Below are 15,197 nucleotides of genomic sequence, written 5' to 3' on the forward strand. Positions count from 1 at the left end.
ACTTCATTACTATATGTAAATAAACAAGTTTATAGAGATTTGCAGCCACTAGGAAATGAATTCTGCCAAGAATCTGAAGGAGCTTAAAAGTGGACACTTCCTTAAACAAATCTAAGGTTGAGGATGCATGCTGTTCGATAACTTGACTATTATAGCCTGGTGAGATAATGAACACATAACTAAATTAAGATGTTCCTGGAACAATGCCCAATAGAAAGTATAAGATAAAAAGATTTTGTTGTTTTAAGCCTTCAGGTATATAATGATGTGTGTGTGTGTGTGTGTGTGTGTGTGTAATACTCTGCAAGGGATGTTAAACAAGGTTGTTTCTGTGGAAGAAAAATATATATTTGGAAACTTGGTTCTGTTCAAAAAAATAAAGAGAATTAGGAAAAGAATTATTATTTTTAATGTTTAGTTATTTACTTTTAGAGAAAGAGAGAGAGAGAGAAGTGGGGCAAAGAGAGAGAATCCCAAGCAGGTTCTGCACTATCATGACCTGAGCCAAATCAAGACTTGAATGCTTAACAGAGTGAGCCAACCAGGTGCTATGGAAATAGAATTATTGATGGTCAATTAAAAATCTTATTTTATTTCTTAATCACTCCAAAAGTTAATTCTTTAGGGGAGTCCGGGTGGCTAAGTCGGTTAAACATCCGACTTCAGCTCAGGTCATGATCTCGCAGTTCATGGGTTCAAGTCCCACATCAGGCTTTGTGATGACAGCTGGGCACCTGGCACCTGCTTTGGATTCTGGGTCTCCCTCTGTCTCTCTGCCCCTCCCCTGCTCACGCTCTCTCTTTCTCTCAAAAATGAATAAAACATTAAAAAATTTTAAAAAAGAAGATTTAAAAGTTAATTCTTTAAAGCATATATAAAAATGAAATTAATAACAAAGAAAACAAATGTGGAAGAAAGTAATAGAGTGTATACTGTTATAAGGACCTTAGAAAATATATGAAGCAGTGGAATATTATTTAAAAATGGACCTTGTGAGGTCAAGGGAGGCTACTATATAATAAGCAATAGAGGAGATAAAATGGAATAATAAAATCCACAACTGTATCCAGAGAAAGGGAAAAAATAATTTGTTTAATGGAAGATATGTGAAACAGAAAGGAAGATGGTAGATTGTGATGTAAACATATGGAGAATCATTGTAAATGGAGATGATCTCAACTCAGGGGTTGAAAGAAGACGACTACCAAATTAGATGAAAAAATTGAGACCCAACCTCATACTGACTGTAAGTATCTCATTTAAATATAGACATAGATAGATTTAGAGTAAACGAATGGAGAAACGTATTTCTCACAAACACTGACATCAAGAAGGTAACCAAGAGGGAAATTAATGATATAGGGTCGATTCTGCAGGAAGTTGGAACAATCCCAATTGTGTTATTTACAGTAGTCCCCTTTTATTCAGGATTTTGCTTTCCTCAGTTTTAGTTACCCACTGTCAAGTGTGATCTGGAAGCACATGATCCTCTTTCTGAGTATCATCAGAAGGTAAACAGTGGCCTGTTGCTACATCACAATGCCTATGCCATTCTCCTTACTTCTCTCATCATATAGGCATTTTATCATCTCACCTCATCACAAGAAGGTTCAGTAGAGTACAATAAGATATTTTGGGAGAAAGAGAGAGACCGTGTTTACATCAATTGTATTACACTATATTGTTAAAATTATTCTATTTTACTATTAGCTATTATTGTTAATCATAGGTATGTATGTACAGCCAAAAATATTATATGTAGGGTTTGGCTCTTTTTACACTTTCAGGTATCTGCTGGGGGTCTTGGAAGATATCCCCACAGATACTGGAGGATGAATGTAATTCTGAAGCTACTTTTAATCTACATAATCTCTCAATGTGGTTTAAGTCAAATGAAATGATCTTCTGCCTTATTCACATTTTATAAAATATGAATCAAAAATCGCATTTGACACGTTAATTTTAAGATATTTCTTGAAAATTGATTGTATAATGGAGAGAAGAAAGGCACCACATAATTTAAATACAATATAGTGAAGCTTCCTTAATTAACTACCGTTCAAAGAAATTCGAGACGTCTATATGGAGTGTTGTGAAACCTTCCGCTTGACAGCAATTTTAGAGGCTTCTCAAAAGTCACTGGGTAAGGAACTTTTTCTAAAACACGGTGTCCTACTAATGTCACTGGGTTAGCTATAGAAAGACAAATATTTATGTGTGTATTTGACTTAAAACTGACCCTCACTCCTGAGAAATATAGCCTGTTATTAAAACAAAATTGACAAACAGGAAAATAATATGCAAAATACTATTATTTTCAATTGCTTAAAACTAAAGCTATTTGGAGTATGACACAAGATGAATAGCAAACAGTGTGAGTAATAGAACCAAATTACCCACATATAAAATGAGAGAGATGAGTTTTTTCCCCTTTATAATGATATCACTAATCGTATTTACTACAAACCTAGGGCAATCATTCTTAAAACACACTTCTAATTTAAGAATATGTGCTACACAGACTTTATGGTGCCATCAAAATCTTGGTTTTATAAGCCTGTTTCCTAATGCTTAGCCCAAATTGCTTTGACAAGGTTAAAAGAAAGATCAATAATTTCTAGGAAGAGCTAACTGATATTTAACTGAGAATATTTTTCCATATTAAATGCCAAAATTGTGGCTCACCACAGTAATAATAATAATGTGTGTGTGTGTGTGTGTGTGTGTGTGTGTGTATACAGTGCAGTTTAACTAGAGAAAAACTAAACAATCAAGAAATTATGGAAAAAATATGCTTTTCCTCTAAACCATAAAGAAAATACCTCAAAGTAATATCTAAAAGAAAACCACAGGTAAAGTGAATTATGTAATAAAAACTAAATCTAAAAAAGTTTAAATAAAATCGTAATGAATGATTACCTTCTTTGGAGCTGTGGATAATCTCATCAGCTTATCCTTTATCTGTACATCTAAACACAGCTTTTATTAACATATATGACCATTTCTAGAACATGATTTCATCTCAGCTTCTCATTTAGTGACCACAATGTATTATGTGTGTATGGGTACTTGGTTACGAGTAATAATTTGGCAAAAGGAAATTGCTAATACTTTAATGATGAATAAATGTCACTTTCACTAGGAAATACACAACAAGTGAAGAAAATGCATTATTGGTTCTCATATTCAGAAATTAGGCAAAGGACTGGAACGCCGCCCATAAATACACGGTGTTGTACAACACATTTTTATTATTATCTAACATAAAATTATATTTTACTATCTTTCATATTGTTAAATGTGCAATAAAGAGAAAGTCAATATTCCTTTTACCACTTGGTCTACTTTTATGTTAGTTTTAATTTTATTGAGATATCCATTGGCAGCATTTTTAACACTCTAATAACTCTTTTCTGTATATAAGGAAAGGTTATGGAGAGAGAGAGAAAGCCAAGAAATATTTGCATTTTGGGTTGTTTCAAAGTCATCACCTCCAAATCTAAAACACAGAAAAAATAGTGAGGCATTGCATTTCTTGGTTGTTCAAATAAATCAGGTTTCTCAAATAAGTCAGGTGAGGGGGGGAGGTTGGAGATGTAATAGTACACCGAGACAGGGCTTTCACATGCATGCAGAGATACACTTTATTTTACTGCTTTTGACTTAGAAGTATCTATTTATTCAAAAAAGAATTTTGTCAGATAACATGGAAAAATTCAAATATTTTAAATTTGGTGGGGGTGGGACTACCTTGATTTCCAATCCTTCCAATTAATGCATGAAGATAAATAAGGAAAAGGAAAAAAATACAGACTCATGTCAGATATATGTACACTAAATTCTTCTTTTCCAAAAATATACCACATCCAAACAACTGGAATTTCTAATGAGGTTGCGATGATACATAATTTCAAATATGAAAATGTAATTGCTTCAGTTTTCCATTGTTAATGAAGACCATAATATATGTATAGAAAAAAGCCAACAGTCATGGGGTTGGCTTTTATTTGGCTGGCTTATTATGAATGTGTAGACTTTATAGATCTAGAAATTTCATTTGCCTGTGAGTTGCACAGAGCAGGAAGAAAGTGAGGGAACAAAGCTTCTTTTTCTATTGCTCCATTCTTTTGTTATGTTTGTTTATTTATTTTGAGAGAGAGAGAGAGAGCAGGTGAGGGGCAGAGTAAGAGCGGGAGAGAGAATCCCTGCAGGGCTGGATCTCACCAACCAAGAGATCATTACCTGAACTGAAATCAAGAGTCGGACATTTAGCTGACTGATCCACCCAGGCACCCACTGTTGCTCCATTCTTTGTACATTCCCTGAAGTTTTGCTGGCTGTTGTAGCAAACTATCAAAAAATATATTATGACTGAGGCACTGGGGTGCCCCTTGAGCGACCTGCTCTTGATTTTGGTTCAAGTCATTATCCCAGAGTTGTGAGATTGAGCCCTGCATCGGGCTCTGCACTGAGCACGGAGCCTGCTTAAGATTCTCTCTCCCCCTCTGCCCCTCTCTGCTGCTTGCACTCATTCTCTCACTCTAAAATTTTTAAAAAAATGAAAAAAGTGTATATACATACCATGACTGAAACATGGTACAAGTAAATGTGTCAATTTTTAAAAATCCAATACGGTTTTCTTGGATGATTCTTATTATACAAGAGGTGACCAACAAACAGGCTCTTCCATCCTCATGGTGCTGTCACTTTGGCTTTGGGCATAGAAAGACTGTGCCTCACTTCTGATCACATTTCTTCAGTGTCCACCAGTTAGAAAGGAAGAGAATAGGGAGGAATACAAAAGTCATATGACATTATAAAGTGACTCCTTTTATCAAGCCAATGGCAGGTCCTCCTAGTAAATGTCCTATATGTTCCTTTGGCCAAAGGTATGGGGTTTGTTTGTTTGACTGTTTGTTTGTTTTAAACATAACTGTAAGGGAGATTGAGAAATAGATTTTTGCTTCCTTACCTGTTCTATTTTTGGCTATGAACATCATTAAACTAAATAAAGCTGGAGTTTATGTAATAATAAGTAAATGGGAAAAATGGATGTTTAGTTGGCAACTGACAGCTATGCCCATGGCCACATGGACAGAGCTAATTGTTCCATGGATAGCAACACACTGTAAGGTTAGCACATTCGTATTACTACCTATGTCATCAGTTCTTTTGTGTCTATGACCAATGGTGTTAGTTTATATTCATGAGCTGTCAACAATTCTAATTACCTAACATATAGTTTATTATTAGCCCAACCTTCTACCCACTTATAATGGCAGGTAAAGGACCACTGATCTTTAAGTAGGAAAAATGAAGATGTTTATGTCCCTGGAAAGCTATTTTGAATACCACAGCATTCTCTATTGATATATACAAAACTCAAGTATTGCCTAGTTGAAACTCTCCATCCACCTCATAACAAGCTTTCAGTAGGAATAGGTACTTCAAAATAGTCATGGCATAACACGAGGATCACTCAAAGTCATAGACCCGCATTTTTGCCAAATTAGGCTTTATAAAGGAGGCATAAACCCAGGAAGTGACGACTTGTCTTTATGAATTTTCTAAGTCCTCCTGGACTTCTCATATTCCTTTCCTGAACATCACTGCCTCTGGTCACATTTATCTGGAAGTACCTACTTATATCACATTGGCTGTAATTAGAGTGTCCACAAGATCTGATGTGCCAGATGGTTATAGATTTCACTTGTCCCAGCACCCTATCCAGGCAGTGAACAACTGTACTCTCACTTTTTTTTTTAATTTTTTTTTCAACGTTTTTATTTATTTTTGGGACAGAGAGAGTCAGAGCATGAACGGGGGAGGGGCAGAGAGAGAGGGAGACACAGAATCGGAAACAGGCTCCAGGCTCTGAGCCATCAGCCCAGAGCCCGACGAGGGGCTCGAACTCACCGACCGCGAGATCGTGACCTGGCTGAAGTCGGACGCTTAACCAACTGCGCCACCCAGGCGCCCCTGTACTCTCACTTTTAAAAGTATCTCTGTCTGGATAGCAGTTGTAGTGGCCAGGTAGCTATGAGGTTCATGAACAGAGTTATGTGGTCATGCAGGTTCCTTATGGAGTAGTCTCCATAGTTCTTAGATCCTTTGCTTCCTTGATTTCTACTACAGTATCAGTGAATAAAAGTATCAAGGAGATGCAATCACAAAATAATCTCCCAAAATCTTACTACTAATAACAAAAGTAACATTAGTTACAAAGACTAAGCATATTTATAATAATTCAACTAGGTTTCAGTGTTTCACAACTTGCAGAATGGTAAATATCAGTGTTAACCCAACCTAGAATGGGGCTTTTCAAACTTTAATGTAAATGCAGATCACTCTGGAGGTCTTTCCAAAATACAGATTCTGACTCATGTCTTGGGTGAGAGATAAGACTCTCTGTCTCTAGCAAACGTCCAGTTGATGTAGATGAGCAAATGAGCAGATCACACATAAGCCTAGTCTATTTCAAGATAATTAATTTGAACTTGGAAAATGCAATTCGTTCCATTTATCAAAAGTAAATTACAATACAAGTGCTCTTTGAATTCAAATGCTTTGTTTCGTACATAAAAGATTAGAGATAAATTGACCTGAGCAAGTTTTAAAAGTAGCTGTATTAGTTTGCTAAGATTGGCATAACAGAGTACTAAGCACTGGACAGCTAAAACAACAAAAATGTACTCTCACAATTCTGGAAGTTCAAAGTCTGAGATTAAGGTGTCAGCAGGGTTGATTTCTTCTCTTCTTCACTTGCAGATGGCAGTCTTCTCCCTGTGTCTTTACATGATCTTACCGCTGTGTGTGAGTGTCTGTGTCCTAATCTCTTCTTATGGGGACACCAGTCATATTGTATTCAGGCCCGCCAAAATGACCGCCTTTTAATTTAAAGACCTTATCTCCAAATAAGTCACATTCTGAATTATTGGGGATTATAACATCAGTATATGAATTAGGGGGTAGATACAATTCATCCCATTTCAATACTATTCAACTTCCCTGGACATAAAAAGCAAGCAGAGCTTTTCCTTTTGAATATTTTTTTGAAGAATACAAAACATTATAATATTTTTTCCATTTATTTTAATAATATTTTTACAATTGCCTTAAAAACAATTTTCTTCAGGCTTGATTATTTTTTCAAGTAAATTATTAAACAAATGTGTCAAGATTTTCTTTAGGTTGAAGATTAAACTAGAGAGATTACTCTTTGGGCTTAAATGTACATGAAGTTGGTAAAAGGATCCATTGTGTTGTAACAGAAAGAGTTGCATTTTCAGTCAAACTGTGATGGTAAATAGTAAATGAGCGATGGTACATGTGTAACTTTTTCTAAGCTTCATGATAGTATTTACAAATGTGGCAGTAACTACCAATATTTGGTATATAATAAATGTAGTATCTCACAATATATGGGAAGAGTTATGAAGATAGTGTACATGAAACAGTAAAAGAGCATATTTTAAGATTTTGGACAGAGTGGAAAGAAATGTTATAGAATAGAATGAGAATGGGTTTTGTCCTTAAACCCTAGCTGTATGACTATGGGTAAATCACTTTACTCCTCTAAGCAATTGTTTCCCTTTTCTATAAAATGAAAATCACAATACTTTTTAAAAAGTGTTTATTTATTTCTGAGAGACAGAGAAAGCGTGCAGCAAGCAGGGGAGGGGAAGAGAGAGAAGAAGAGAATCCCGAGCAGGCTCCATGCTGTCAGTGCAGAGCCCAATGCAGAGCTCAGTCTCACAAAATGTGAGATCATGACCTGAGCTGAAATCAAAAGCTGGACGCTTAACCAACTAAGCTACCCAGGCACCCCAAGACTACAATACTTAATTTTCAGAGATTTCCTAAGTTTATGTAATTGTCCTTTTCCATAACAGATACTCAATACATTTTACTTTTGATCTCAAATCATTGATTTCCTAGAGAAATGCTGACCCTAATTTCTCCCATGACAGTATTTTAGATATTTTTCCAATTATATCTTTATGCTGACTGTGCTAAAAAACCAACAAAACTCATGATGATAAAAATATAGAGTAAATAAATAGGCATAGTAAAATTCTGAGCTATTACCTCCATTACACACAATAAGTTACAAATGATTACCTGAAGTCCTTGCTCAGCCATCACCAAGAATGTTTTTTATTCTCTAAGGTCAAACAAAAGCAAGTGGTGAAGCAGAAATCAAAGCAAAAGGCAAACAATACACAAAAATATTTATAAACTATGTTAATTACATTCCAAAATAAAATAAAACTTGGGTCTAAGCAATTAATTCTACATTCCATACAAGAATTTGGGCTGTTCAGTTTCAGATAAGAGATCTCAAAATTTATTATCTTATAAATAAGGAAGACAATAGGTAAAGAACCAAAAGACCAGTCAAATTATAATAAGTTCTTTTAGAGGAGTGATTAGAAACATTATTAGAAACAGAATAATATGGCTCAGCTGGATAAGCATCTGACTTTGGCTCGGGTCATGATCTCATGGTTGGTGGGTTTGAGCCCCGCATCAGCTTCACTGCTGCCAGCACAGAGCATGCTTCAGATCTTCTGTTCCCTTCTATCTCTCCCCCTCCCTTATGTGCTCTCTCTCTCTCTCTCCTCCTCCTCTCTTCTTCTCACAAAAATAAACATTAAAAAAAGAGAAAGAGATAAATATGTTTAGATAGTGAGAACATAAATAAATTCCCTGGTTCCCTCCACCCAAAGCTGGTTTCTGAAAGGACAGAATTGGTGATGAAAAACCGAGAGGGTTTGGAGGAACTGAAACTAAAAACCTTGCCTTTGTGTGAGTCTTGAATCTTGGTGAGCCTTGAGAGGATTTTCCTTGCCAAAAATAGTGGCAAAATTAGTCTAACCAAAGAGTCTTGAGGCTATCACCCTCCAAAACCTCTACCCAGATGTCATGCAGTTTTCCTACTCCCAGATGGAGCAGCCGTGTTTTCCAAATCACATCCTGTTTTAGAGTTAATGCAATTTTGGAAGAGTAGTGCAAATATAAAGTATTAATAAAGGAAAAAGTAGGATAAGTTGTTGTCTTTTTTTTCTCATTGATACCAGTGGCTTTGAGGGTAGCTTTGAACCAAAGGACCCTGTGAATTCATGTTATACTCTAGACTCTTCCCACTCTGGAAGTTATACAGCAACTAAGGAAGAATGAGGACCAGCTAAATGGACACATTGAGAAATGGCAGCAACTAACTTTACCTTAAATTGATTTATTTGTAGTTTAAGATATCATGAACATGGGACCTTTTGCTATAAGATAAATAAATTACAGGTCTTTACACCTGAATTCCTGTAACAGCAAGACTTCGCCTACTGGATATTGCAGTTAACTTTTAAATTATTATCTTAAATAGCATATACTCTGTATTAGTTGCTTGAACTGCCATTACAAGCTATCACAGGTTAAGTGGCTTAAACAACAGAAATTTATTTTCTCACAGTTCTGAAAGCTGGATGGTTAACATGAAGGTGCTGTTAAGGGTTGAGTTTTGATTCCTGGCTTGCAGATGACCACCTTCTTGCTGGGCCCTCATATGGCTCTTCTTTGTGCATACACAGAGAGAGAGGTATGGTATCTCTTCTTTTGCTTAAAAAGACACCAATCACAGAATTAAGTGCCCCTACATACGACCTTTCTTAACTTTAATTACCTCCCTTGGACATTATATCTCTAAATGCAGTCCCATTGTGGAGTTAAGGCTTCAACATAAGAATTGAGGTGAGGGGGTCACAATTCAGTTCACAAGAATACTCCCAAGATTTTCAAAGTAGATTCTGAAAAATAAAAATTTGCCTAATATTATCTTACTCAGAACCCACTTCTCTGAAGATTTGCTCACATACATATTAAGATTTATGGTCCATCAACATAAACATCAAATCAAGATAACTTACTGAAATATAATATTTCAAATTCAGACTTATTGAAATTAGTATCACAACAAAAATATAATAACAATTTCCATAAATATTTTAAACAAAGCTAAACTTTACAGATAAAATGACCATAATTATGAAATATAATGCTAGAATATATCTATACATATTGCACTAAAAATAATTAAGGTGATGCATTTAAGATATATGATATGATTTCCTACCAGAACCATAGATACCTTGTGGTATTTCTATCATTCTTTTTTCCTTTTAAGTAGCTCTTGGAAGCCATTACATCACTTCTTTTCGAGTCTTAGTCACTAACTTGTGGATGATGCTTAATGACCAAGTCTATTGAAAAGATGGATGAAAAAGGCCACTTTGCCAATGAAGATCTGCATTTCAGAGATTTTCCTTCTTTGAATTCTATGTCTTTGTCATGTCCATAGTGCTTTTATGGACTTCTTAAGTTTCTACTGTTCTTCTGAAGTTTAAAATATAGTCAGTGGTTATCAACCCACTGATTTACTTTTCCTTTCAGGATATGGACATTTGAATTGCTCATTTTAGGTTTTGATTTTGTATTTAAAGAAAGCAGTAATCACTGTTATAATGACCAAAGTATGCCACCTCTCCACTATGTTTCTAAATATGAGGAAAACTAAAGAACCTATAGGCCTGGGAGGCTAAGTTGACATAAAACTATAGCCAAAAAACAAGTTATAGAAGTAAATAAGCAAGTATAACACAATCGAGGTAACACCGGGGTCATTTACTTTTGTAAACCTTTGTAAGAGTCTAATTACACAATGCATTATTATAGTACAACTTTTTAAGTTCAAATTGGTACTTCGTGACGCTTGGAGAATGAGCTGTGACTATCGGATTTACAAATAGCAGGGTTGCTCAGGTGATATTTTTAATCTTACTTAATCTCAAAGGAAAAGGAATTAATTATTTAAGTTTGACTAAATGGGAAGTAAGTGAACATATTGTTAGAATTCGAGAATTTGCAACCAAATTTAACATTGCATTGCTATGTGATTGAGAATTTATTCTGAATATAGTGATGTTCCCACCATCTTAATGCCAGCAGAGGGAAAATGTGCCCTCACAACTAATTTGTTTGTTCTTTTTCTTACTAAGAAAATATAAATTAAGAAACAAAGAATGACTTTTATTATGAATGTCATCCATAATAGAAAATATCTATAATATATTGCTGATTAGGAATGAAATAAATGAAATGGCCTTATGATTTTTGAGCAAAAGTTGAAGTTGTGCAAATGAAGATGAGAGAAAGTCACAATATTGACAATAACAAAGCTTATCAATTAATAATTCAGGAACTCTATTGCAATTATTCACTATATTTTTAACCAAGCAAGGCGTTTGGGTCAATGGGGGAAAAGTGTTAATATGAAAATTAAAACTATTACATACAGAAATGCGCTTCTTGAAATGTGATATGTTTTACAATTTGAATCAACATGAACAGCTCCAGTCAGCAAGAAGAAAATTATTAAACCATTTCCCTTACCTTTTGTCAACTGACAAAAGGAGGCAGAACTGAAAAAGAACAAAGGCCATTATTTGGGATCTCAGAATTGTAATATGAGGAGCATGAATCCAGAGAAACCGGAAAAGGGAGCTGTTCATATGTAGAAAGTAAGGGGCCTTTACGAGGAAAAAGAAGGGGATAATTACATGATTTAGATGAAGAAAAAAGAGAAAAAGAAAACTTAATTTAGTGCTAACCATTTGAGACACTTTTGATTTCTATCTAGCTTATTACTTTATTTTTGTTATCAAACTATCCCTGGTATGCTTTTGACAACTCTTCTGTCTTTATAAAATTCACATCAACAGTTTTATGGTCCTAATGCCAATTATTCTGTTGGATTTTATGAGCAACTTCTTATAAAATAATTATCACTCTTGGCCCAGTTCAAGATTTCATTTGTTAGAAAGGAAAATGGAGTCTCTCATGTCCAGACACCTTATACAATTTCACACTATGATAATTTTCTAATAGAATACTCAAAAAAATAAGTGAATTTTATTATATGTTTGGTGTCATTCAGTGACATGAGGATTGCAACATGCATATAAAACATGTTTTCTGAGTTTGTGTACCGATTAAGAGAAAACATAAGAGATAAACTAAATAGTAACCAGGTGATATTTTAGACTTAACTGTCTTATCAGTTCATGGGCTATTAAAATAACATTTTAAAAGCTGAAGTAAAAAATAAAAAGTATAGATTAAAAAAGAACAGAAAGTATATAAAAAACTTTAAATTTTTTTTAATGTTTTTATTTGTTTTTGAGACAGAGAGAGACAGAGCATGAGTAGGGGAGGTGCAGAGATGTGGGGGGGGGGACACAGAATCTCAAGCGGGCTCCAGGCTCTGAGCTGTCAGCACAGAGCCCAACACGGGACTCGAACTCACGGACTGTGAGATCATGACCTGAGCTGAAGCCAGATGCTTAACCGACTGAGCCACCCAGGCGCCCCTATAAAAAAAACTTTTAAAAAATATTCAGTACATTTGAATTTTCCTGAGCAGGTTCATGATACATTTGAAGCTTAAAAATATGAAGTACCTATTCTGTCTGAATAAAACTTTACTACTATAATTTTATCCTTTTTGTTTGAAATTTGAAATTTCATATATGAAAATATATGAACATTAATTATTAACAGGCTGAGAAAGACAAGATTCTGTAACATAAATGTCATCTTTAGATTTCTGAGAAAAATGGTGGTGTAAGAGGACCCTAAGCTCACCTCGATACATGGATGCAACTAGATAACACCCGCATCAGTGTTGATAACCCAGAAAATGACCCAAAGACTGACAGAAGAGACTCCCACAGTCAAATGTAGAGAAGGGTTCACATCAAAGGGGGTAGGAAAGGCAGAGATGCGATCGATTGATCTGAAGGTACATGGGTCCACAGAACTATCTGCAGGAGGGAGGGATGCTGTATGCCACAGAGAAATGGGAAGGAGTGGATCCCCACACTAGGCAATCCAGGCATGGGGGACCACATGGGGAAGAAGATTCCCCAAAGCAATTAGTTTTGGAAACCAAGAGAGCTGAATTCTATGAGCTGTTACAATCAGTGAGGCTTAACACCTGGAATCAGTGGGCTTGACTCTAAGAAAGCCAATAAGTTGAAAGGAAACTGATTCTTCACCCTTTAGGAAACAGCATAATGAATAGCTCCATAGATATACAACATAGAAGTAGCAGTTTAAAAGATGCTTGGAGTATACAGGGAAGAGATTTGTTTACTAATCTCAGAGCATGTGCTAGAGGGGTGGGGATTATTGAAAGACATCTCCGGCAATAAAGGGGCTGGCAGGCACCATTTTCCTCTCCCATACCCCAGCCCACACACAGGGACACCTGTGGGAGCCAGAACTATGCAAACACTTGCTACTTAACTTGAAAACAATGCACCCCACCTGCCTGTGCATTCTCCAGCAGATGTGTCCCCTACAGCCAGGCCTTGGCTCCAGGTCTCTTTCCACAGCAGACCTGTTCAAATCTCACTAACACCATGCATCCCACCCCTGTGCACTTCTATGGATCTGCCCCGTCCAGTGTGGCCTACCTTGGTCCGGCCGGCTGCAATTGAACCAGCAATGCAGAGCTTGCTAATAGCATAAGCCCCGCCCCTGCATTCTTCTGTAGACATGCCTCCTCTATCTTGGCCTAGGAGGAGTCTTCCTGAGTAGCTGCAGGCCCACTCCTGCAGCGGATCAGCACAGACCTTGCTGGCATAAAGTGCTCCACCCCCATGTTCTCCTGCAGACCTGCTCTCTGCAATACACCCTTGGCCAGAGACCACCCAAAGTAGTGCTACAAAACTGCTAGTGTACAAGCAGCACTGAAAGAAGCCAGCACTACCCCAAGACGACTCCTGCCTTGGGGAGAAGGGAAAGATAAATGCACACACCAGTCTGATTTCAGCCCCCATAGTGTGCTGGGGCAGACCTCTGGTATGATTTTTGGCCTTACCCACCAATGATACCTTCTAGGGGACAACACAGGGATAGTGCCCTGCAGTTTAGTGCCACTGCATCTCTGATAAACAACTTGTCTGACTGAACTTAAGCTCAAAGCAGTCTCAGACTGACGCACTAGTAAATCAAGGACCAAACCCTCCCCACAATAGGCAAAGAGAAACATTGCAGATGATTGGACAGAAGGCAAAAATGGCTCAGCCACCATAGCAGAGTGAAGGTAACACACATAGGAGACCCCCCTGAAGTGCCAGATTCTGGTTAACAGGGAACATTGCACTGCAGGGTAGTATAGGACCTCTTCTTTATAAGGCCACTACTGTCAAGAACAGGAGACACAGCTGACTTTCCTAACACATAGAAACAGACACAGAGAGTTAACAAAATGAGAAGACAGAGGAGTATGTCTCAAATGAAAGAACAGGACGAAGTAATAGCAAGACACTTAAACGAGATGGAGAAAAATAATATGCTTGATATATAATTTAAAGTAATGATTATAAAAATATTCCCTGGATTTGAGAGAAGAATGGAAAATAAAAGTAGGTCATTAACAAAGAGATAGAAAACATACAAATCAACTAATAGATGAAGAACTCAATAACTGATATTAAAAATATACTAAATGAAATAGATAGTAGACTAAAGGAAGAAGAAAAATGGGTCAGCAACCTGGAGAACAGAAATAGAAAGCAATCAAGCTGAACAGGAAAGAGCAAAAAAAAATAATAAATGAAAACGGACTTAGAGAATTCAGCAACACAACCAAGCATAATAACATTTGCATTATATGGATCCCAGAAGGAGAAGAGAAAGAAAAGGGGCAGAAAATTTATTTGAAAAAAATAATAGCTGAAAACTTCCCAATTCTGAAGAAGGAAACAGAAATCCAGATCCAGAAGGAACAGAGTCCCCAACAAAATCAACTCAAGGAGGTTCACACCAAGACACATACTAATTACAATCACAAAAAGTAGTGATGAGGAGATAATTTTAAAAGAAGCAAGAGAAAATAAAAGTTACAGAAGAGGAAAACTCCATGACACTATTGGCTAAATTTTCAGCAGAAATTTTGCAAGCCAGAAAGGAGTAACATGATATTTTCAAAGTGCTGAAAGAAAAGCACCTGCAGCCAAGAATACTCTATCAAGCAAGACCTTCATTCAGAATAGGAGAGATAGAGTTTCCCAGACAAACAAAAGTTAAAGGAATTCATGACCACTAAATCAGTCTTACAAGATATCTTGAAGGTGACT

General features: G+C 36.2%; 1 long non-coding RNA gene across 1 annotated transcript; it reads right to left on the reverse strand.

Annotated features, from left to right (window-relative positions):
- Window positions 1-723: 723 nt before the first annotated feature.
- On the reverse strand, window positions 724-14,322 carry LOC123583055. Its single transcript, XR_006704721.1, has 3 exons — window positions 14,167-14,322; window positions 13,612-13,618; window positions 724-734 (listed from the first exon to the last, which is right to left on the reverse strand). It is a non-coding gene; the product is annotated as an uncharacterized LOC123583055 (long non-coding RNA).
- Window positions 14,323-15,197: the final 875 nt, after the last annotated feature.

This window comes from Leopardus geoffroyi, chromosome B1, assembly GCF_018350155.1.
Source record: "Leopardus geoffroyi isolate Oge1 chromosome B1, O.geoffroyi_Oge1_pat1.0, whole genome shotgun sequence".
Classification (NCBI taxonomy): domain Eukaryota; kingdom Metazoa; phylum Chordata; class Mammalia; order Carnivora; family Felidae; genus Leopardus; species Leopardus geoffroyi.